General features: G+C 44.6%; 1 protein-coding gene across 4 annotated transcripts in view; it reads right to left on the bottom strand.

The window, feature by feature from the left end:
- The window catches only part of MYLK (myosin light chain kinase), a 264544-nt gene that overhangs the window by 125532 nt on the left and 114271 nt on the right, over window positions 1-24741 (bottom strand). The window lies entirely within an intron of this gene.

The following is a 24741-nucleotide window of genomic DNA, read 5'->3' as shown; positions in this document are numbered from 1 at the left end:
AAATCACTTGGGGAAATGTAGATTCTGCTTCTATAGGTCTTGGGAGGGACCCGAGACTCTGCAGTTCAGACAAGCTCTCAGATGATGCCGAAGCTGCTGGTCCCCAGAATTCACCTTGAGGAGCAAGGTTCTAGACCTGAGCTGCCCAGAATGGCACCACTAGCCACCTGTGTGAAGGAGCACTTAAAATGTGGCCCTTCCTAAAGGAGTTGCACCATGAGCATAAATTAAACACTGGGTTTTGTAGATTTAGTATGAAAAAATAATGTAAAATATCTCAATAATTTAAAAATACTGATTACATGTTGAAAAAAGAAACTATTTTTGACAGTTGGAATAAATAAAATATATTGTTAAAATTAATTTCACCTGCCCTAGCCAGTGTGGCTCATTTGATTAGGCATCGTTCCATGCACCTAAAGGTTGCAGGTTTGATTCCCCGTCAGAGCATATGCCGGGGTTGGAGGCTCCATCCCTGGGAGGGGGTGTGGAGGAGGCAGCTGATCAATGTTTCCCTCTCACATCAATGTTTCTTTCTCTCTCTCACTCTCCCTTCCTCTCTCTAAAAATCAATGAAAAAAATCTCTAAAAGAATTTAATTTCACCTGTTTCTCTTTACTTTTTAGCGTGGCTATTAGAAAAGTTACTATGACATAAATGCATTGCATGGGGTTTCTATTGGGCAGTGCTGCTCTAGACCGCTCAGTCTTTCTCTAATAACAGTGAGCACCTAACCTCTGTTGAGGGCTAAGTATTTTAAGCACTTCTCTAAGTACTTGATGCATCTGAGCCTCATAGTGACTTGTTCAGAGCAGCAGTCACCAACCGGTGGTCCGAGGACCACTGGTAGTCCATGAGGTCTGAAAGGTTGGCAACGCTGGTTTAAGGAAGGTTGGCAACGCTGGCTTAACCAACGCTGGTTTTGGAGCAGCGGTCGCCAACCGGTGGTCCGTGAGGTCCAAAAGGTTGGCGACCGCTGGTTCAGAGGATATTTCCCCAAAGAGAGGGAAATGTAGACAGAGATAAATTCCAAGGAAAGAAATCACTTTGAGTTTCAGAGAAAGTTCCCCAAGGATCCTCAAACCCTTGAAACTCAGCAGGCCCTTCAGAATGGACTAATCTTCGGAGGAGCAAGGCTCAAACTGGCCCATGGATACACAGCCTGGGACCCAGAACTGGGGTATTTTAGCACTGGGAATGCACAGAAGACATCACAGAAACCTCTTGAGAAAGACAATGTTTGAATTACAAAACATGGTAGCAATGGCTTTTACTCATGGATCTACGCCAAGACAAGAGAGAATGAATGCGGGTGAAGCAAAACCAGAATTCACTGGATGACCCCAAATTGCATTCACAATGAAAGTCCTCAGTGACCTATAGAATAATCCTCCCCCAACCCCCAATAAGGTCAGAGGGGGTGCTCTATCAGCTGGCAGGGGAGGGCAGTTAGGGGCGATCAGGCAGGCAGTGGGAGAAAGGGGAGAGGTGGCGTGTGCATGCACACTGGGCATCCTAACATAGTTAATTCCCAAAGCAGCTCAGGAAGAAAGACTGCGAAAAGCAGCAGTAGTCGTCTTTGGGCTGTGCTTGCTGCCCTTCCCAGGTGTCCAGCCCCCAACTCATCCTGAGACTCATTTCTCAGTCACCAGGATGCAGATTATCTTCTTAGGAAAGGAGCCTGAAATCACAGGTAAATGATCACCAAAGTAAATGATCACCCTTCTGTGCCATTTTATGAATCTCACAAGGCCTGCCTCTCATCCTTACTAATCTGTAGTCAGGCTTCAATAAAAAGCAAAACAAAAACAAACAAAAAAACAACTCTCCAAATCATTATTACCCAGCTTATTTATGATATTTGGAAACAAACAAACATCTCTTTCCTATCAAAATCTACACTATAGTCCGGCTGGCGTAGCTCAGTGATAGAGCATTGACCTATGAACCAGGAGGTCACAGTTCGATTCCTGGTCAAGGCATATTCCCGGGGTTGTGGGTTTGATCCCCAGTGTGGGGCATGTAGGAAGCAGCTGATCAATAACTCTCTCTCCTCATCATTGACGTTTCTATATCTCTCTCCCTCTCCCTTCCTGAAATCAATAAAAATAGATATTTTTAAAAATCTACACAATACTCATGATGGAGACTGACTTCCTGTGAGGGAATGGTTATTCTGAAGTCCCTTCCCTCAGAAGCAGACAGGGATGTGGGAAGCCACTGCAGCCTCACCAAGGCACTGTGTCCCATCTCAGCCTGACGGGACTGCATCAATTCTCTCATCTATACTAATAAAAGGGTAATATACTAATTAGACCAGGTCAATTGGCCATCTTCCGGACGTCCAACTTCTTCTGGACAAAGCCATCGTGGTGGGGGCTGAGGCAGAGAGGGAAGTTGGGGGCGATACCAGGCCAGCAGGGGAGGGCAGTTGGGGGCAAGATCAGGCTGGCAGGGGAGGGCACTTAGGGGGATCAGGCAGGCAGAGACAGTTAGGGGTGATCAGGCCAGCAGGAGAGAGCAGTTAGGGGTGAGATAAGGCCAGCAGGGGAGAGCAGTTAGGGGCAAGATCAGGCTGGCAGGAGAGGGCAGTTAGGGGCAATCAGGCCAGCAGGGGAGGGCAGTTAGGGGCAAGATCAGGCCAGCAGGGGAGGGCAGTTGGGAGCAACCAGGCTGGCAGGGGAGGGCAGTTAGGAGTGATCAGGGAGGCAGAGGCAGTTGGGGGCGAGATCAGGCCGGCAGGGCAGAGCAGTTGGGGGCGAGATCAGGCCAGCAGGGGAGAGTAGTTAGGGGGGATCAGGCAGGCAGAGGCAATTAGGGGCGATCAGGCTGGCAGGGGAGGGCAGTTAGGGGCGATCAGGCAGGCAGGCAGAGAGGTTAGGGGTGATCAAGCAGGCAGGCAGAGGGGTTAGGGGCAATGAGGCAGGCAGGCAGAGGCAGTAAGGGGTGATCAGGCAGGTGAGCAGTTAGGAGCCAGCGGTCCCAGATTGCGAGAGGGATGTCCGATTGGATAGGGTGCAGGCTGGGCTGAGGGACACCGCGCCCACCCCCCCACCCCCCCATGCATGAATTTCATGCACCGAGCCACCAGTCTATTATAATATGAAACAAAGAACAAACGGCAGTTGTCTCTGGGTCTCTCCTCTTTTCCTTTTAGTTAACTATTATTCTCTGATATTTCTGCAAACACACCTGAATTTTGTAAAATAGAAAAATAATTTCCCCCATGTTGCTCGCTGTTAAAAGGGTCGCTGGCAGGTTAAAAAAATAATAATTTAAATGAAAATGTGTTCCTTTTATATTAGTGTGATTACATAATGATTGTATAGCACAAACATTCAGTAATGTGTGGAGGCCCTCAAAGTACTTAAATCTAGCAATGGGAATCAAAACACTGTTCAAATAAACATTGTGCATGTTTGAAGATGACAAATGTCATGTGCCTATATACTACGGTGTCATCTTGTGGCACTCACTTGGCACAAAGGTTCATACAAAGGAATATCAGGCAACGATTATTCTGTTACAGAACAGCATATTTTCAGGAAACAATGAAGGAAAACAAACCCTTTCCTATGGAAGGAAGCCCTTGAAGAGTCTGGTCATGTAGTGAATTTGCAAATCCTCATTATCTTCTCCTCCACCCCAACAGGCAGGGCCAGCCTAATCCAGAAGAGGATCACCAGCCTTCTGTGAGCTTCAGAGAAAGGAGAGCACTGCACTGGGCACAGATAAATCATTAACTGCACCAGAGGCGTCCTTACATTCCATTAGCAAGTACTCTGGCCCCCTGCAGCAGTGCCAGCTCTGGTGGCCCATCGGTGCCTGCGGCATCAATGATTAACTGGGGACACTGCGAGTGTTCCAGACCTCAGGGCCACAGCTCCTTCTTTCCCTTTCAATTTTCCTCTCGTTTCTCAATCTCTCTCTCTCTCTCTCTCTCTCTCTCTCTCTCTCTCTCTCTCTCACACACACACACACACACACACACACACACACACTTACATCTGAAATGTCCTGTTAAAATAAATATTTGGGGATTTTTAAATATGCTGAAACTGGCACCTCTTAGAAAGCTGTAGTGTGCAATGGGACTTTTGTTCACTCTGCATCCAAAGCAAAGGCAGGAATTTCCGTGACCTTGCTCTATTCCAAGGTCTGAATGATTTGCAGCTCCAGTTCTTACCCTCCCGATATGGGAAAAACATGTTCAACCACTGCTTAACATGATGCAAAAATTATTAAGCTTTAAGGAAACCCATTTTTACTGTCTGCCCACTCTCCAGGGCTCCTAGGTGGGGGAGGGAGAGAAGCCTGCGCTCACATCCTTGGGGTGCATGACAACAGCCCTGCCCTCCCTGGGCGCGTTATCTGCCTTCATCACAGGCCTTCGGCCAAGAAGCCGCAGCTGGTATTTTTACAGCCTGGCCCAAGACCACACTAAAACCCCACTGATACTTTAGTTTTCAGAGGGCCTCCACATACAGGATCATATTTGATTCTTGGAACACCATGTGGAAGGTGTCTTGGATTGGGTTCCCCAAAAGCAGAACCTGAAATAGGGATTGAGGGAACCCTAACTGCAAACCCATAGCCAACAATCACAGCAGCTGGAAATGGGTGTACCCGCCTGGTGAAGGGGTCTGGGTGGAGCACCACAGCACCTGTGGCAGCACACAATGCCATTCACATTAGTTAGCCCGGAGAGCTGAGGAAAGAGGCCTGGAGAAGTGGATGATTCGCCAGTGATCTCACCCGGGCAGATTAAGTGGCAGATCGGGGCAATGATATTGGTCTCCAAGTTGAGTGGTTGTCTCTCTGTGCCTCATTGAAAAATTCATGTTTTTCGTGAGACAAATATTGTAGAATCCAAAGCATGGATAAGTGTCTGTCTCTAACAGACCCTAAATCCCTTCTGGGTTAAAGCAATATCTGCTCCCGCTTTGGGAAAAAGCAAAGTGTTCACAAAAGATATGGCCATGCCACAAGCAAGTCTTGGGCTATTTGCTAATAGAAACAAGACGGTGCTATAGACTGAATGTTTGGGTTCCTCCAAAATTCATATGTTGAAACCTAAGCCCCAATGTATTAGGAGGTATTAGGATGAGACTTCCAGGAGGTGATAAGAACTTGTGGAGCCTTCGTGAATGGGATTAGTGCCCTTACAAAAGGGATCCTAAAAAGCTCCCTTACCCCTTCTACCATGTGAGGACACAGTGAGGAGACAACCATCAATGAACCAGGAAGTGAGACCTCACCAGACCCTGAATCTTCTGGTGTCCTGATCTTAGCCCTCCCAGCCTCCAGAACTGTGAGAAATACATGTCTGTTGTTTAAGCCACCCAGTCTATGGCATTTCTGGTACAGCAGAAATACCCACAGGGTCTAAGATAGACAGGGTTGGTGCTATGCGTGTGCCCAAGACACCCCTAAGGGAGTCAGTGTGGTACAGAGAGGGGCCGGGCCTGAGTCCTGGGGCTGAGCGTGGCTTCCTCCTGCTTCAGGCTAAGGTCCCTCCCATGTCTGAAGTAGTGTGGGTCTAAACAGTGACCCACTTAGCTTCCACTGGAGGATTCTTTCCTCTCCCTCCGGTCTCCTCTGGGTCCAGCCCACAGCCTCAGTCCCCTCTGCTCCTCCCGATGGGAAAACCAAGTGACCGCAAGGAGAAATGCTCAGGAACGTGAAGAGGCAGCCCTGACTTTTCACCATAATGAGTTTTTGGAAACCGCCCCAAAGAGGGTCATTTTAAGAAGAATCATGTTCTTGCCACAATAACCACATTTAATTGGAGGTTGTGTTCTTGAACAAAAGCCCAGGATCAAATAAATCAAGGGCATCCCAACAACTTGTCATAAAAATAAAGATATTGTAACCATAACCCCTATAATAATTTAAAACAGTAAAACTGTGCTCCAGCTCTATAAAATGTCCTCAAAAACCTTTATGGCCTCAGAAGGCCTTTAAAAGGAATGGGGCTCATTTTGTGCGTGTTGGATGGTGAGGAGAAAGCTGGGAGGCAGGCGGGCAGCTGCTGCTACCTGACACCTACCTGTTGTACTTGAGGGACAGTGATTCAGAACCTGGTGCTGTCTTGAGATTCACTTAATGATGAAAAGTGAAACGTTCTTAAGGGCACTAAGCCTCTTGATATTCCTCTGACATGCGTCAAGGGCTTTCAGTCAATTCCAAGTTGCCAGGACAGGCTACCAGAGCCTGGGCCCAGAGCAGTGGCGGGTTCTCTGACTCCACAACCCCTGCAAGACCCAGAGCAACATGCCTGCTGTCCTCTAAGATGGATGAGGGGCAGAAGGGGGTGACTTTGCTGGTTTTGATCATCTCCTCCATGTCGTTTGCTCCTGGGTGGGCCTGTCCCTGTACGCACACTGCAAGCCAGCACAGCTGCAGTGCACAGCTGGGCAGGAGGTGCAACTGAGGCTCTGCCCACGTCGGGATGGAGGGAGACCAAAGGAGAGAAAGCAGAGCTGAGCTGAGGCTGGGGTGAGAGAGGCTGCCCACCAGGACACTGGGGAGCTGGGGAGCTACACAAAGACGACGTCAGCAGTGAGCTGAGGAATCCTTAGGGCCAGGAACAGACTCGAGGAGGGGCACCAGTAAGTATTTATTTGAATCTTGTTGAGCAATTGAATCGATCCTGGGAAAGGCTGAGCCTGGAGGATGGGACATTAAGGAAACCCGCTGGACAAATGTGTCCCCAAGCTAGACAAAGCTGATGCTGCCACGTGACTGTCCACATGCTTATAGCTGCCTACAGCACATTACTCTGAGCTTCTTCCCCCGTTTCAAGGCGGCTTCGTCTACAATAAATAAACTCTATGATAAATGACTAGAACAGAGCCGGTGATTTAAAATAGAAAAATAATAGGAAATAAACCTAATCGTGCTGAGGAATGAGTTGAAAAACAATCCTCAGCCCCATCTCACCCGAATAATAAATAGGCACAGAAAGAAGAATGAAAACATTAACAGCCCCCAACAAATTAGATCACAAAAAATGCCTATGAAACTTACATCATGGATACAGTAGGAGAGTGAAGAGTGAAGGGTGAGCCATGGGCATGACATGACCAAGCTTAGGGTCTGTGTCTGTGTCAGCAACTGGCACACCGCCCATTGGACAGGCAGCAACTTAATTAAGGCTTTGAGTAATCCCGTTGCCAACTGTCAAAAGCCTTAACTGAACCCACAGAATCCATCAGGAAGAGATCATACCAGCTAAAAACAGCAATTAGTGAGAGGCTTAAAATGCTGGATGCTGCCTGTCCCTAGTCCAACTTGTGAAACAGTGAGGACAAAAGTGGTTCCATAAAAAATAAATTCAGGATGTCGAGAACCATTCCTCAAACTAGCCCAGCAAATGCCACGTGGGTCTTCCCAGGGACAGATGCTGAAAGTCTCTGTGATTGGCCACTCACTTTCTAGGGCAAGTTTCCTTTTCCTATGGCCCAAGACACAGATACCCCCACACCCCTGACATCTGCAAGTCTGGGAATTTCTGGTTTCTCCCACTGAGAGCACATGGCAGGTTCTAGCTGGGCGGCCTTGGGTTATACCTCAGGCTCCTTTGAATCTTCCAAAAACCAAAAAAGACCTATTTCCTTTTATCTAGATTAGGCTTATCAATGCATGCAACCTTTTTATTGCTTTTTAATGATATAGCACCTAAAAGCCTTTGAAGCAGTTCGACAAAGTAACAGAATTCTACGTGTAATGGGGAACCTCTCACATTGACATTTTCTTAAATTCGTAGTTTTCCTATAAGAACTGGCGTCCTTCTGTGTGAACCCCCAGTTCCTGTGGGAAGGCTGTGGGATTCCTGCCTCACCAGGAACCTCTCTACACAAAGTCCTGGGGTCTGGCTTTATTCCCTCTTGTGAAGGCTTCTAAGGACACAGCATCTGCAGCTGGTAAGGCTGGCCCCAGATCCGCTCTCCTGTTTCTACTACCAAGGTGAGATATTCTCTCAAATGTATTAAAATACTGTAAGAGGCTTAACAAATTAGTGCTGTGGCTTGTGTGCTTTTTTTTTTTAATTCCTTAAGAATCTCCTGCCCACCTTTCCCCATGTAAGTGGCACACCCCTCCTTTGAGGAACAGCTCCTTCCCCCTATACACCACTGGTGGGGCTGGTGCGGTGCGATTAGGTCATCTACCTTCTGGACAAAGTATTTGGGCTTCAAAAATGAGCATATGATTCAAGGCGGCCAATCAGAGCTCTTCCATGAAATTTTAAATTAGAATCAATTGTCTATTTTCAAAGGGATCCCAAGCTGGAAAGACACAAGCCTGAAGCTGTCTGCAGCCATATTCTCTCATCCCCCATTTTCTTGCTCTCGCCCGAGAAGAGGAAGCCATCTACAAAGTAAGACGTTGCATACACAGTGAAGAAGAGAAGCGATGGAGGCACTGCCCGACAGAGCCGTGGTGGACTCCAGGTCCCCTCAGTTAGAGGAGGCAATGCATCTCTACTGCTTCGCCCAGATGAAGTTGGCTTCTCTCACTTGCAAACAAGAGCCCTGACTAATGCAGGAAGGTATATGGTATCTGGAATCAGACTTGTGTGTGGGTCCTGGCTGCACTGATCACTTGTTGCCTGATCTTGGGCAAGTTAACTAATCTGGCCCTCAGTTTACACACCTATAAGATGGGATGATACCAGTATTCACTTCCATGGAAAAGTTTATTATCAAATGAAATAGCACAAGTACAACAGCACATTAACACATTCTAAAGGTTAGATCCAGCTCCTCTTTTCTTCAGAATAAGTAACTCTTTAAAATCAGGTGCCCCAGAATCCACTCAGCATCCAGCTTTGTTAACAGCGTGAAACTGTGCCCTAAGAAATATCAGTACTTGTGAACTTCTGGGCTTGCTGAGCCTCCCCTTACACAACTCACATTCAAACAGACAACTTCAAGGCATCACACTCTTCCATAAAAACTGAACATTTTGAGAACAACTTCTGCTTTGGCTGAACTGGCTTATTATTTTTTATTTAAAGAGTAAAGTGTTAGGAAAGTAAGTGTTGTTTTTATGTAACATCCCAAAGCACACTTTAAACAAATATCCAGGCTGTAGTTTTGACTGTCCCATCATTCCAGTCCTGTAACATCATGTGCACCTTTGAGTCAGAGACCATCCCCTTGATTTCTGCCTCACTGACTAATGCAGCCATGGAATTTCAAGGGCATGAGTGAGTGTTGGGAAGGAAATCAATCTGGGCAATAAATCTGGAGTTCCTGGCCAGTCATGGCTGGACCTGGAGAGAGAGAGAGGCATACCTCACCAGCAGAAGGGATGGAGCAGAGGGCTCCTCCCCAAACAACACACAGACCATTTGGCAATGCCTCCTCACCCCTCAAACAGCAGAGCCCAGACGCAAAAAGACTGAAACTGGTCACAGGTTGTACTGGGAAGGTCCTGTCCTATGAGGACTCTCTGAGGATATAAAGTAATTCTGTTTAAAAGCAGAGGTGGGCAAAAGTAACCCAAGGTTCTCAACAATCCAAGAACATCTCGACTTGGTTCCCTTGTCTTAAATTCTGATTTTTGGTCTTTCCAAGCTGCCCTCTGACCCAACACCTGCTCCACATGCACGTCCCCACACAAATGTGCATTCTGCTTGGATTCTCCCAGGTGGCGGCTGCAAGGGAGGGGGTGTGAGCAGGTGGGGCTTTGGAAGTAGGACCCTTCATGCTGCCTGAGCATCTCTGGGATTCTGGCACAAGGGAAGAAAGCAGCCAGGTGAGTTTGCTGCTTTATGGCAGAATGATTTCCCCAGAGCCTAGGTGCCCAAAGGCATCCTGACCTGCATGGAGGATCACACCAGGCAAGGAGTGAGAAGTTTGTGCAATGTCTGTGTCTGACTGTCTGCCAGGCTGAAAAGCACAATACACATGATTTCATAAATTGTTTTTATTCTCACCAAGACAATACATATACATGATCAGCTGGTACTGTAAGTCATACAACAACAACAAAAGCAGGACTCTGTTCCACTCATCCGCGCGCCGCCCCCCCCCCCCCCAAACTTCAACTTCCTTGAGGCAATCATCTTCAACTCTGTTTTTTTGTTTGTTTGTTTGTTTGTTTGTTTTTTAGCTATTTCATCTGGTATTTTCTTCCATATTTCTAAACAAGAGCCCTTCACAACTACTGTTTTATTCTTTAAAATTTTAGACATTATTTCTTAACTCTGCATAGATTATAAGATTTTAGCTCTCAAATCTCCCTCCACACACACCCTTCCGCTATCCTCAATAATTACATCATAATTTTTATGTCAGTGTGTTAGTGTTTGCTTCATTTTAACGTTGCTCACTGCCAAGCTGCATAGTATATAACAATTAAATTTCTTGAACTTTTCATTATTCATGGAGTTAATAATGGTCATGCTTTTGGTTTTCTTAAAGAACCCCCAACTTCTTAAGAGAACTATCAAGTTCTCAGAAATGGTCAAATGCATCAGATAATGAATTCATCAGTGGCTTTATATCTTTCCCCTCTGGAGGTATCCCTGAAGCAATCTAATATCCTTACCCACTGACACTGGATGCTTTCTGCTTTCTGGGCTAGATCAGGAACTTCCTTTCATCATCCTCTAGGGAATTTCTTGGCGTGTGCCACCATTTTGGTTGAACAGCTCCTCCAGTGGTTTCTTAAGAATGACTGAATAGAAGCCTAAAAATTTAAAATCTGGATTTTCTGAAAGTGTCAATATCCTACCTGCATACCCAACTTACAGTTTGTCTAAGAACGGAATTATAGATGGAAAATCTTTGTATCTTCAGAATTTTGAAGGCATTACTTCATGACATTTGAAGCCCTGCTTCTGACATCCACTGTTGCTGTTGAGAGGTATAATGCCATGCTGATCCTTGCCCTCTGCCCTGTTGTGTGTGTGTGTGTTCCTTTCAAACTTTTAGAATCTTCTCTTCTTTCCTGGCAATCTAAAATTTCATGATGATTTGCCTTGGTGTGGGTCTGTGTTCACTCATTGTGTTGGACCCTTGGAAATACACTGAGTGGCCAGATTATTATGATCTCTGAACGCATAATAATCTGGCCACTCAGTGTATATATATCCTATATAATAAAAGGGTAATATGCAAATCGACCAAATGGCAGAACGACCAGTTGCTATGACGCGCATTGACCACCAGGGGACAGACGCTCAGCACAGGACCTCCCCCCTGGTGGTCAGTGCACTCCTACGGGGAGCACCGCTCAGCCAGAAGCCGGGCTCACCACTAACGAGCACAGCGGCAGTGGCAGGAGCCTCTCCTGCCTCCACAGCAACGCTAAGGATGTCCGACTGATGGCTTTCGGACTGCAAGAGGTGCAGGCCAGGCTGAGGAACCCCCCACCCTGAGCACACGAATTTTGTGCACCAGGCCTCTAGTATATATATAAGAGGCCTGGTGCATGAATTCGTGCATGGGTGGGGTCCTGCCAACCTGGCCAGGGGGAGGGGACATGGGCAGTTGGCCGGCCTGCCTGCTGGTCGAACTCCTGGTTGAGGGGAAAATTTGAATATTAGCCTTTTATTATATCGTATATACACTGAGTGGCCAGATTATTATGTGTTCAGAGATCATAATAATCTGGCCACTCAGTGTAGATCTTTTCATTATTGGCATTGCACATATTTCCAATTTGAAGAGATTCTGTGTTTTGACAATTTTTTCTCCACTGTTTTATACTACGTTCCTTTTGTAGAACTCCTATGAGTTGGATATTAGCCCCACTTGAGTGACCTCTACATTTCTTCTCCACCTTCATCTTCTTGTTCTTTCAGGGAGATTGCCTTGATTTTATCTTCCAACCAGTCTTTTGAAGTTAAAGTTATTATTTTGGCTATCATTAACTTCAAATAATAACTTTTTCAGTTTTTCAAAACTGTTTTGAGTAATCTCCTCTTTTTGTTTAATGTAAGCAACATCTAACCTCTGAGGTAATTTCTTTGAAGTTTTTCCATTTTCTGTATTCTTCTGATCTGCTTAGTTCCTTTTTTGGTTCTTTCTGTCTATTTCATAACAAAGGCTTCCCTCAGACATCTGATGATCCTTCACTGATTTTTCATAAATATGAATAAAGACATTAAAAATTCCACGCACACAAGTGGGGGCTTGCCAACTTGTCAGACCTCCCGTAGAATAAAGGGGTAAAAACCCTCCATTGTTGATATCTGTCGATCTCCTTCCTTGAGATGATCCGTTTCCATGAAGAAATTGTGCTCTCCCAGTTTCCTGTCCTGGTGGTGGTGACACAGTAATTAAGCCTGTCTATCATCATTTAGGACTCTGAGAAAGGCCATGAGGGGTCTTATTTCAAAATGCTGTCTTTCACTTAGCCCTTCTCCATTTTGAGTGGAACACCTCACCCCTGCCTACAGCTGTGCCTTGTGTCCAGGAGTTGAGAGATGGTCAGGTTCAGTGTCTTCACAGAGAAGCTTCAATCCTTTTGAGCAGGGGGAGGAACAGTGTGGTTTGGCACATGGAGTGTGGATGGGGACTGGGTCTAACTGCTCCTTATGACATACACTTTCACCAATCCTCCAGTTTTCAGCTTCACTCCATAACCCAGGCTTTGAAAGTACTTGATGTCTCTAATTCCTCAGCCTTTTCAGGAATTTTCTGGCACAAGCAGGCTTATTTTTTCTTGTTGCCCACTCCCCTAACCACAGGCATAGCATAACCCAGAAAGCTGAAACCCAAATCCGCCAATCATGTATTAGCTTTCCATCATTCATCAAACTGTTGACATCTCTTATCTGCTGTTGTCTCTCTCCCATTCTATCTGTCCCTTGGGTTTAAAAGTTTGTTGGTTTTTTTTTTTATAAAAACTCATTTTAAGGATGCTTATGATTTTTTAAAAACTCAGATAATAACATATTGGCAAGGAAGAAGAAACTGGAATCTCTGTGCATTGCTGGTGAGAATGTGAAATGGTGCAGCTGCTATGGAAAACAGTATCATGTTTCCTCCAAATCACCATATGATCCAGCAATTTTTACCTCTATGTAAATATCCCAAAGAATTGAAACCGGAGGCTCAAAGAGGTATTTGTACATCAATCTCCATAGCAGCATTAGTCACAATAGCCAAAAGGGGGAAGTGACCCAAGTTCCATCCACAATGACTCGGTAAACAAAATGTGATATATGCATACAACAGAATATTATTCAACCTTAAAAAAGAAGGAAATTCTGGTACATGCTACAACATAAATGAACCTTGAAGACATCATGATGAATGAAATAAGCCAATCACAAAAGGACAAATACTGTATGATTCCTCTTGCATGAGCTACCTAGAGTAGTCAAATTCATGAGACAAAAAACAGAATGGTGGTTGCCAGGGGCTGGGTGGAGGGGTGAAAGGGGGAGAATGGGTACAGAGTTTCAGTTTTATAAGATGACAAAAGCTTGAGAAATGGATGGTGGTGGTGATAATTGTACAACAATGTATGTACTTAATACCACTGAACTGCGTACTTAAACACTGTTAAAATCGTCAGTTTTATGCTATGAATATATTCGACATAATAAAATAATTAATGAACCATATATGTGTGTGGCTCTATTTTTGAATGCTGTTTTTGTCTCAATTACCTGTATGTTTACCCTTTGCCAAATACTACATTGCTTTTAATACAATAGCTTTATGTTAAGTATTAAAATGAAGAAAAAGAAGTCTGAAAAAATATAAATCAGATCAAAGTCACTTCAATATAAAAAATTTCCAATTTTATGCACTAATAATAAAATCCAGTTAGCATGGCTCACAGGGCCCTCTGAAACCTGGCCCTGCTCTTTCTCTCCCGCTCTGTCCCTGCCCACTGCACTCCTGCCACACAGTGCTCCTCTCTGGGCCAGGAGACAGGATGAAGACAGCAGGGCCTCCACCCAGAGTGGCTCCCAGTCTGTGGATGAGAGGGGTATGCCACCAACCAGAGCACGTCCAGTTAGTGCTGCGGGAGCACAGAGGAGGGTGGGGAGCAGCTCGGTGGGCTGTAGTTTAGAGCTGAGCAGGAATCCCAGGCCACTTCCACTACAGTGCTCTGCCCCAGGGAGCTGGGTTGGCCTGACCGAGAGCACTGGGTTCACAGGAACCAGCCATTCAAGTTTGACTGGACAAGAGATGGTTGCTGACCTTATGTCAGTGGCTCAGGGGCCCCACACTGAGACGGGCTCCCGGAGAGGTGGGCCCAGAAGGGTTCCAGGCCAGGGCAGTGTAAGCATAGCCAGGAGGCGCCCGGGGGCTCCCTCTCGCCTCCCAGTCTTTCTCCACAGGCGGCTCCAGGCTAACCAGAGCCGGTCTCTTCAGCCACTTCTGCCTGGTTTACAGCTCCTGCCCGTTTTACTCCATGTGGTGCAGTTCTGGCACAAGCTATTGCTCGGGAATTTCAGGGCAGGGCTCCAGGCGACACAGGAAAGACAAAAGGGGTAAATGGCAATGACCCTTGAATAAGGTCCTATTGTGAGCAAGCCTTTGCTTGGTGCTACTCTGGGTGTTTGTTGGTGGCATGTTAAGGGAAGGGGCGTGCCAAAGGGGTTTGAGTCCTAGTGCAAAACACACATTTAAAGCAGATTTAAACATTCCAGTCTAAGCCATTGAAATGTCTTTTCTGAAGAAGCATCTGGAAAAATGGAGGGAAAAGCTGCCCAGTTATTTAGTAAAAACAAAACTCAAACTTTCCTTTCCCCTTCCTGCCAATGTCCCTTTCAACTATGTGATCCTCAGGGACCCACGGGGGCTGGGGCACAGCTGGGCTGGCACAGAGCATCTTCAGCCCCAGGGGGCCTGGACCCACAAATGGCAGCTACAGTCACGGACTAGAAGATTGGGGTGCCCCCACTCCCAAAAGCTGTGTACGCAGGCTTACTGGAGACTGCTTCAGCCTGACCAACCCTGGCTGATAGGGGGGGATTCAAAACCAGCCAGTTTCCCAGATGGCTACAAGAGAAGCTCGAGGGTTTCTCGTGTTGAGAGCCTTGCAGCCCAGACAGCCCTTCTCCCACCTCCTAGTCAGGCAGCCTGCAGAAAGCCTGGGCATCTGCACTCCTTTTCTAGACACACCAAACTGTAAGAAATGAAGTAAGTGCCCTCCCCTGTTAGACAGAAGCTCTGGTTCCCGATCTGGTCTGAGGAGCTGTGGGCGGGGCTGGCCTCTGCCTCAGGGTGGTGACTGCTCAGCCCACCGGCTCAGAGAATTCCAGGTGCAGCCTGAGCTGCTGAACAATGAGTGGAGGTGCTGGCCGGCGGCGCCAGGTCTCCCCATGGAGGGCCTTTACTGAATTAAGCCAGCCACAGTCACCTCCAGGCCTGAGGGGTGGGGAAGAGGTAAGAGCTGTGGGTGTCAGTCCCATGGGGGTGTCAGAAAGCGGCAGAGAGAAGCTATTCCTAGTGAAGAAGGGTGCCTGTGGGCTGCCTACTGGGAGAGGCCCTGGTGGCTCCTGGGAAGTGGCCTGGTTTGTACTCAGTGGGACTAGAAGGATCTGTAAATTTGCTATGACCGTAGAGGGAACATGTCAGCCTAGAAAAGCTTAACATCTACCACCACTACTCACCTTTTCCGGGAGCCATCGACTGGGAATGCTGCTCACACTCCCAGCCGCTCAGCAACTTCCCACTGTAGCCACTTTACTGGCAGGAGATAGGATGCCGCCACAGCCTGAGAAGGTCAGGGGCTTCCTGTCCCAGAAGCCAAGGGGAGCCAGGCCAGTGTGCGGTGCAGAAGGAATGGGTAAGCCTGGGGCCCAACAGCCCTTCATCCTCAGCAGTAGTGTGAGAGCAGTTTTTATTTCAAAGCCGTTTTCTGTCTTAGAAGCCTCACAGCTGGGTCCAGGACCAGGGTCCCATTAGCAAGGTGGGTGTTCTTCAAAGTGCGAAAAGCTAAAGCTGCGTGGCCCTTCGTTTCTTTTGAATTGATTTTGCTGTCCAGCTGAGTCATATGAGGGGAGACCCATGGAACAAGGGGAACACTGACCCATATGACTCACCAGGGCCTTCTCTCTGATAAAGACCCCTACCACCACTCAGGGCTCAGGCCACTGCTGCTCCTGCCCCCCTGGCTACAGGAGGGCCTAGTTTCTAAGCAGACTTGCAGATCTGATCCCGGGGAGAGAGCTCCATCCCTAAGTAGGTAGTATCTATCTATCTATAGTAATAATACCATAATATGCTAATTAGACCCGGCGCCCTTCCGGACGTCCTTCCAGATAACCTTCTAGGTGACCCTGCTAGCGGTTCTCAACCTGTGGGTCACGACCCACAGGTTGAGAACCGCTGCTGTTGAGCCTAAGACCATCGGAAAACACAGATATTTACATTACGATTCATTAACAGTAGCAAAATTACAGTTATAAAGGAGCAACGAAAATAATTTTATGGTTGGGGGTCACCACAACATGAGGAACTGTATTAAAGGGTCGCAGCATTAGAAAGGTTGAGAACCACTGTTCTAGATGAAGCGGGGCTGCAAGGGAAGCCCGGTTCCTGGGTGCCAGAGGGAAGCCGGTACTGGCAGCCGGGAGAAGGAAGGCCTTCTCTTGCATGAATTTCGTGCATCGGGCCTCTAGTTTATAAATAAAGCTAAAAAAAAAAAAAATCGTAAAGCTAGGGCTAAATGCCAATACAACCAATTCTCACTTATCTCCCTGCTGCAAAAGATCATTGTAGTTCTATTTCTGTTTGTCCATAGGCTGTGTCATACCTCAGAATTCTTATCCTGATGTTGCCCTTCTTTTAAATGCTCACCATACAGTGTTAGGTGAACAAGACAGATACCCTAGAAATATGCACAGCTAGTGGAACCAAGCAAGGAGCCATTCTGAGAAGCTATACCCTTCCCCTCTCTGCCCACTCCTCCAGGGCTACTCACTCCCCCTCTAGCGAGCCTCCCCAATTACTCAGCCCCCTCTGATCTCTTGTACCTTCACACTATTGTCTAAAGTGACCACATTTTTAAAACCAGTAGACATTTATCTGATCACAGTGTAAACTTTTAAAATCAGGCCTGTCCCAGAAAACCCGAGGCAACTAATCACGATTACATCACCTTTCATATTCTTTCTGCCCTACAGCAAGCCCAGTGACCATATGTTCCATAAAAAAAAAAAAAAAAAAAATCAGGACACATTATCTAACAAGGGATTTATGGGCAGCCTCCAGGTGCAAGAAGGAGTTGGTGTTATAAGTCTCAACATTAAAATACTGGAACTCCAAGGATATTTGGATGACTTTACTGGAAAAAATGAGAATATTCTAAATCAGAATGGCTCACAATAATCTGAGATGAGAATTTCTATACCAGTAACACAGTTATGCTTTTGTTTACTTCAGACACAATTGGCACAACTCCCTACAAGACTGAGTTACTCAAGAGGAGGAACTATACATTACACCTATTTTAAAGTTCTCTCCATGCCCAGCATGGCTACTAAAGCCCCACTATGGAGCGGATGGTTAGCTGATGTCTCTCCTCTCTAATCTTTATGTCCCAGCTCAAGTGTATTTTCACAGACACCTCTCTTGATTTCCCAAACTAGGTCATGCTGCTATGCTCTCAGGGCGCCTTGCATTCTTCCTTCAGGGGGTCTCATCACCTGTATAATTGACCTGTATGCATGGTCACTCTCGCCTGTCTCACAGCACTGGACTGTAACTGCCTGTGGAAGGAATGGATATGGTTTGGCTCACCAGTGAATCACCAACTCCTAGCACACTGCTTGGCACATAGTAGGTGATTGATAAGTATTTTTAAATTAATGATGTGGTCTCTCTGGTAGGTCCCAGGACTCCATATTTCTCCTTTACATTAACATTTTTATTAACTACTTAAATGAAGACTGCAAGGCTGCTCATGAAAACTAAAGTTGGCATCAATATTGAGATCATAACCAAATCAACATTCTAAAAGAACAAAAGCCCAAATAAAAAGAAACTTAGGAGGGAACAAATCCTGTGAAGGCTCTAAATCATTTAGACAAAATCGAAGCAGGGGGCAGCTCATGTGTAAAAGGATCTGGGTAAGAGTTTCCGAAACATTATTCAATCTTAAGCTGTTTTAACAGAGCATGATGTCTGAACAAGGAAAGGGCAGTCCCATTCTGCCTAACCACCACCGACAGGACACTCCCAGGCACACATGCCACACGTTAACAGGGAGACAGTGAAGGGGCTCATAATCTGAGGGATGACAATGTCCACTGCCCAACGGGCACTTTACAGGTGCTCAAAACATGTTTACTGAAGCACAGAAGGACTAATGGATGGAAGTGAGTATATTTAGCCTGGAATAAAACACAATAAAAGAAGGACATATCTGTCTTAAGTATATGAAGAAATCTTGTATAAAAGAGTCTATGTGTTGTGTAGCTCCAGAAGGCAGAACAGGAATGAATGAGTCCAAAATCTCAGGAGGCAGATTTAGGCTCGTACAAGGAAGAATAACCATGCTGAATAGCCAAAGGGACCACGTGTAACACGGCAGATCCCCACCTTCAGAAGTGTTCACAGTGAGGCTGGATGTCGTCAAGGCAAGACTTCAGACCCTCGAAGGTACCTTCTAACCCAATCCTAGTTTTCTAAGAATTTATTAGAACTGAAAGCATAAGTGAGAAAGAACATGAAAGAAATATTTCACTTATACTTTAAGTAACCTTTGTGCTATAAGTAAGAGCTTGGAATGATCTGTTCCTTGAAGGGATTAATGAACTCACCCACAAAACTATCTGGATCCAGCACATTTTCAGCAGGTATTTCCTCAACCTTCCTGGTTCCTTTCACTAAACTTTTTAGGGTTTTCAACTTCTTTTTTAGTCAATTTTAAAAGTTGTTATTTTCTTATACAACATCTATTTCTTTCAAGATTTCCAAGTGTATTATCGGAGTTGAACATGAAAATCTAATTTTTGTCAACTCCATATCGGTGGTTAGAGTCTCATTTATAAATTTTAAGTATATTTTCTGTTTTCTTTGATTGGCCTGGTTGGATTTTCCTATTTCAAGACTAGTCCTTAAATTTATTCATTAGTATTGTTTTCCTATATTGTAATGAACTAATTTATGCCTTTATATAAAGATTTTGCTTCTACTTTCCATTAATTTGTTCTACCCTCTAATTTTGTGAGTTGAATGCTTAGTTCATTAATTTTTAGTATTTTTTGTTGCATGAAAGGCAATTCATATCCTCTGTTATTGGCTTTAGCCACTTACAAACTAAATACTCAAAAACTGTTTTCACATCTAGTAGCTATTACCATCTAGCAAAAGCAAACACAGATTTTTTTGGAGAAACCAAGATGGTGGCATAGGTAATCACCTATACTTGCTGCCTCCCACAACCACATCAAAACTACCACTAAACGGCAGAACAACTACCACTCAGAACCACAGGAAAGCTGGTCGAGTGGAAGTTCCACAACTAGAGAGGTGAAGAAAGCGCAGTGAGACTGGTAAGAGGTGCGGAGGTGCGGAAAGTGCTGGCACTTGGATATGCTACTCTTTTAATTGGGAGGGAGATACAAGCTCCCGCTTGCTCTGAACTCCAGTTCCAGGTGAGACTCTGGGGGACCTAGGCACATACGGGGAGAAACTGGACTGTCTGGCATCAGGACAGGAACGCGAGGGCGGCTTACTCTTAGAGGTGCTCACAGCGATCATTGTTCCTGTACGGGAGTGTGGGACGCAGAGAACCTGGGACTTCTCCAGTTCAGGGCAGCCATTGCTGTTTGCTCCAACCTGGTGATTCCCAGAGACCCCGCCCCACCCAATTTACAACCCCACCCAAGCTGTGTGCATTGACTTTTGCATATGAATGGCCTGTCCTTTAGCCTAAAACCTGTCAAACTGCAGCTGCGTCAGAGAGCCCCAGAGATTCCAAAAGAAGGCCCACTGACTGGCAGCAGCCTTGCTTCATAGCTGGGCCGCATCTGGGCACTTCCAAACCCCATACAAAGAGGAGGAATCTGCAGATGTCTCTGTAGTTCCTACTGGGTGGCCCCAGACAGTGGCTGACCTTGCCCCTCCTTGGAGATCCAAGAGCCAGTGTACCCAGTGGTCAGAGTGAGACCATACCAATTACAACTCCTCACATCCATAAGAGACACACTCAAGGGGCAGACTCAATGAGCACTAAAGCCCCACTGAAGCAAGTCCTGCCCCATAAGAGTGTCTCCTGTGCAACAGATCTTCCAGTGTAGATATAGCTGGTCATCACAGCCAATTGGCCTGGAGGTCAATTCCTCCCAGTGATACCAACAGCAATCAAGGGTTAACTACAACAAGACTGTGCACACAGCCCACAAAGGGATGCACCAAGAGTGTCCACCTCAGGTGATTGGGGAGGCTAAGCCACTGAGCCCTATAGGACACCTACTATACAAGGTCACTCTATCAACTCAAGGAGACTTAGCAGCTACCCAGAACATAGAAACAAACACAGGGAAGCAGCCAAAATGCGGAGACAAAGAAACAAGTCACAAATGAAAGAAATGGATGAAAGCAAAATACTGGATATAGAGTTCAAAACCACAGTTATAAGGTTACTTAAGAATCTTCTAGAAACCTCAGAAATTTAGTGAGAGCCTCAAGGATATGAAAAAGGACCAATCAGAAATTAAGCATACACTGACTGAAATAAAGAATAATATACAGAGATCCAACAGCAGACTAGAGGATCCCAAGAATCAAGTCAAAGATTTGAAATACGAAGAAGCAAAAAACACCCAACCGGAAAAGCAAAAAGCAAAAAGAATCCAAAAATATGAAGATAGTATAAGGAGCCTCTTAGACAACTTCAAGCGTACCAACATCCGAATTATGGGGGTGCCAGAAGAAGAGAGAGAGCAAGATATTGAAAACCTATTTGAAGAAATAATGACAGAAAACTTCCCCTACCTGGTGAAAGAAGTAGACTTACAAGTCCAGGAAGCACTGAGAACCCCAAACAAGAGGAATCCAAAGAGGACCACACCAAGACACATCATAATTAAAATGCTAAGGGCAAAAGACAAAGAGAGAATATTAAAAGCAGCAAAAGAAAAACAGTTAGTTACCTACAAGGGAGTACCCATACGATTGTCAGCTGATTTCTCAACAGAAACTATGCAGGCCAGAAGGGAGTGGCAAGAAATATACAAAGTGATGAATAGCAAGAACCTACAACCAAGATTACTCTACCCAGCAAAGCTATCATTCAGAATTGAAGGTCAGATAAAGAGCTTCACAGACAAGAAAAAGCTAAAGGAGTTCATCACCACCAAACCAGTATTATATGAAATGCTGAAGGGTATTCTTTAAGAAGAGGAAGAAGAAGAAAAAGGTAAAGATAAAAATTATGAACAACAAAGTGACAACAAATACATATCTATCAACAAGTGAATCTAAAAATCAAGTGAATAAAAAATCTGAGGAACAGAATAAACTGGTGAATATAATAGAATCAGGGGCATAGAAAGGGAGTGGACTGACAATTCTCGGGGGGAAGAGGGTGTGGGGGGTGCGGGAAGAGATTGGACAAAAATCTTATACCTATGGACGAGGACAATTAGGAGGGTAAGGGCATGGGGTGGGGTGGGAACCGGGTGGAGGGGAACTATGGGGGGGAAAAAAGAGGAACAACTGTAATAATCTGAAAAATAAAGATTAATTTAAAAAAAAGAAAAGAAAAAGCAAACACACACGTATGATTCATTTAGTAATAAATTTAAAAAGTGCAAAGGTCCCATATAATAAAAATGTTCTGAAAAACATGAGTTCTTGAGTAAATAAAAATAAATACTCTGTACTTAGATTAAAAGTAATCAATTGGATTATACTATTAGATATGGCAATGGTAAAAAGCTACAATAATTCAAACCATTTTGGTCCTGATATAAGAATATATATACTGATTAATAAAGCAGCCCAGAAAAAATCCTAAAACAAGCCCTATACTTAAGATGTTAGTACATGATAAAAGTGACTTCAAACAAATGGGAAAAGAATGGATTATTCAGCAAGTACAGATAATTTTGGGGAAAAATGATATTTAGAATTCCTACCTCAAACTACACACCAAAACATCCATTTTTATTAAAATGTTAAAAGTTAAAAAAGAAAAACACTAGAAGAAATGTAGATATAATCTTAGGATTCCAAGCATGACACCAATGACAGGAACAATAAAGATGTGGCTGCTTAAATTTTACATTTTGTACAAAAGCAAAATTATGACCAAAATGAAAAGATAAACAAACTAGAAATAGTTAAATTATATACAGCTACAAAGGTGAAAGATTTTAATACATAAAACATTTATATGTCTAAGTAAAAGGAACACATAAAGAAAGACATAAAGGATATGAAAAGAAACTCATGAGGTAGATAAATATACAAAAATGTTTAATTTAAAAGTAATCGAGCAAATGTAAAATAAAATGTGGTATCTTTCAATAAAGTTTGTTAATTTAATAGCTAAAGTGATTACTAGTGACTACAAATCCTTAAACACTGCTCATGCAACAATTTAACCTTCATCTTTCTTACCTATAAGAAGATAGCATAGTAATGTTGATTTTAATGGCTATCTTAAGATTTAGAAATAGGTATAAAAAGACTTAAAAAGATTCAATAAGTCTAAGATCTGCCTTTGGAATTATCAAAAATGCCCATGATGATGGATGTAAGTTTAAGTTATTTAAAAGATCAAATATTAGAAATCCAAATGTCCAAAACATAGTCCATTTAAAATAATGATGGTAAAACAATAAGATAAAATACTATTCAACTATTAAAAATTATAATCTTGAGGCATGAGAAAATATTTAACTATTGAGTAAAACAGCAGTTGACAAAATATAGTTATTTCATATGTGTAACATGATATTTAATAACCATATATATTCTCCCTGTTATAAAAGAAAAAATTCAAAGGAAACCTATATAAAATTAAACAGCTACTATCTCTGGATGTTGGGATTATTTTCTTTTCTATATTTCCAATTTATTTTTTTACAATGAACATATTTCACTTTTTAAAAACTTACTGAAGTTCAAATGATGTAAATTTGCTACAAGCACATTTTTATGCAAGTAAATAAAAAAAGAGAATGGCTGTGAGTAAAAGGCCCCCAGAAAGGAAGACTTAGGAAATGGCACGCCACACTTGTCTGTTAGAAATGTTGGCTGTGCCCTGGCTGGGTAGCTCAGTTGGTTAGAGCATCGTCTTGATACACCAAGGTTGCAGGTTCAATCCCCGGTCAGGGCACACACAAGAATTAACCAGTGAATGCATAAATAAGTGTAACAACAAATCAATCTCTCTCTCTCTCTCTCTCTCTCTCTCTCTCTCTCTCTCTCTCTCTCTCTGTCTCTCGACTTTCTCTCTCTAAAAGCAATAAATACAATAAAAAAATTTTGGGCTGAAATAGGCATGGCCTGTGATCACTTGGCAGTTAGCAGCATGCTCCTGGAAGGTCCTTTGCAGCAGGGGTGGTAAGGTTTCTGAGTGGGTGCTTTGAACAGCGTCCTCATTTCCTAGCTGGTGCGGAGCAGAACTACTGAGAGGACTTCAAAGGACAATGGCATCCATCATCACTTGCCCAGCAGGCAGCCCACACCCTTGCCCAGAGAACTTTGCATTGGTTAACTCATCCTGCAAGGACTGTAGGCAGTGGTTAACTCCAAGCCCTGAAAGAAATACCAAGCGGCAGTCCTGGCCAAATCCTCTCTCAGGTTTAACTGGTTTCCATCTTTGAGCTGGAGTCTGGAACGAGGCAGAGTCACCCCTAGTCCGCAGCTGAGGCCGCCGGGGCCTTGGCAGGGTCCTGGGGCTGGGCTCCATCCACAGAGTGAGACAGCTCTGGGGCATGGAAAAGCGGAGGGGCTGGACGCCAACTGCCTCCCAGCTGTTTTCAATAAGGCTCCACTTCTGAGGTTGCTGGCAGACCTCTGGAAAGATCTGAACCAACTTCACATAATGTTTTCCATCAAACCCACACTTAAGTAATATTCTCTTAACTCATGAACTGCACATGAAACCTTTTTCCTGTCACTTCTCAGCTCCTCTTCCTGAGCAACCTACAAGCAGGTCAGGCCGGGGTTACAACACTTCTGCAGGGTCAGTGGAGACCACAGCACAGGCCTCGAGGCACTTACCCAAGGACAGGGGGGTTGGACATGTGGCCTCACTACATACACACCACATTAGGTACCTCATTTCATTTAAATCCTCCCAATATCTTAGAAGGTCAGCATTACCATGCTAATTTTACAGGAAAGAAAAATAAAGTTCAAAGAAGTAATTTGTACAAGGTCCCTGAATTCATGTTTTTCCCCCTACAGCCTTGCAAGGAAGTCAAATTAGGATCATGGGCAAGAAAGTTCCAGATATCAAAAAGCTATTCCAAGACCACCTCATCTTTCAGCAAGATATTTTACCAGGGCACCCCCAGGAAGTATTCTCGAGGGTACAGTTAAGAACCACACCCTTATTTTGTAACTGAATAAATGAATGGCTCCGGAGATGCCCTGGGATGAATCCCACCTTCTCCATGAGGTCTTCTGAATGCTTCTTGCACACTTTATAGTATTTAGCCTCTGATCATAGAGCACAGGGTTTTGTTCACCAGTGTTTGTTCTTTCACTCACTCCACCATGGCCTATAGAGCACCTTCCAGGCACTGTGCTAGATATTTGTAGGAGATACAACGATTATTAAGGACTAATCTCCACTCAG

Source organism: Cnephaeus nilssonii, assembly GCF_951640355.1.
Source record: "Cnephaeus nilssonii genome assembly, chromosome: 3".
Classification (NCBI taxonomy): Eukaryota; Metazoa; Chordata; class Mammalia; order Chiroptera; family Vespertilionidae; genus Cnephaeus; species Cnephaeus nilssonii.
This window is presented reverse-complemented; position numbering and strand designations above follow the sequence as displayed.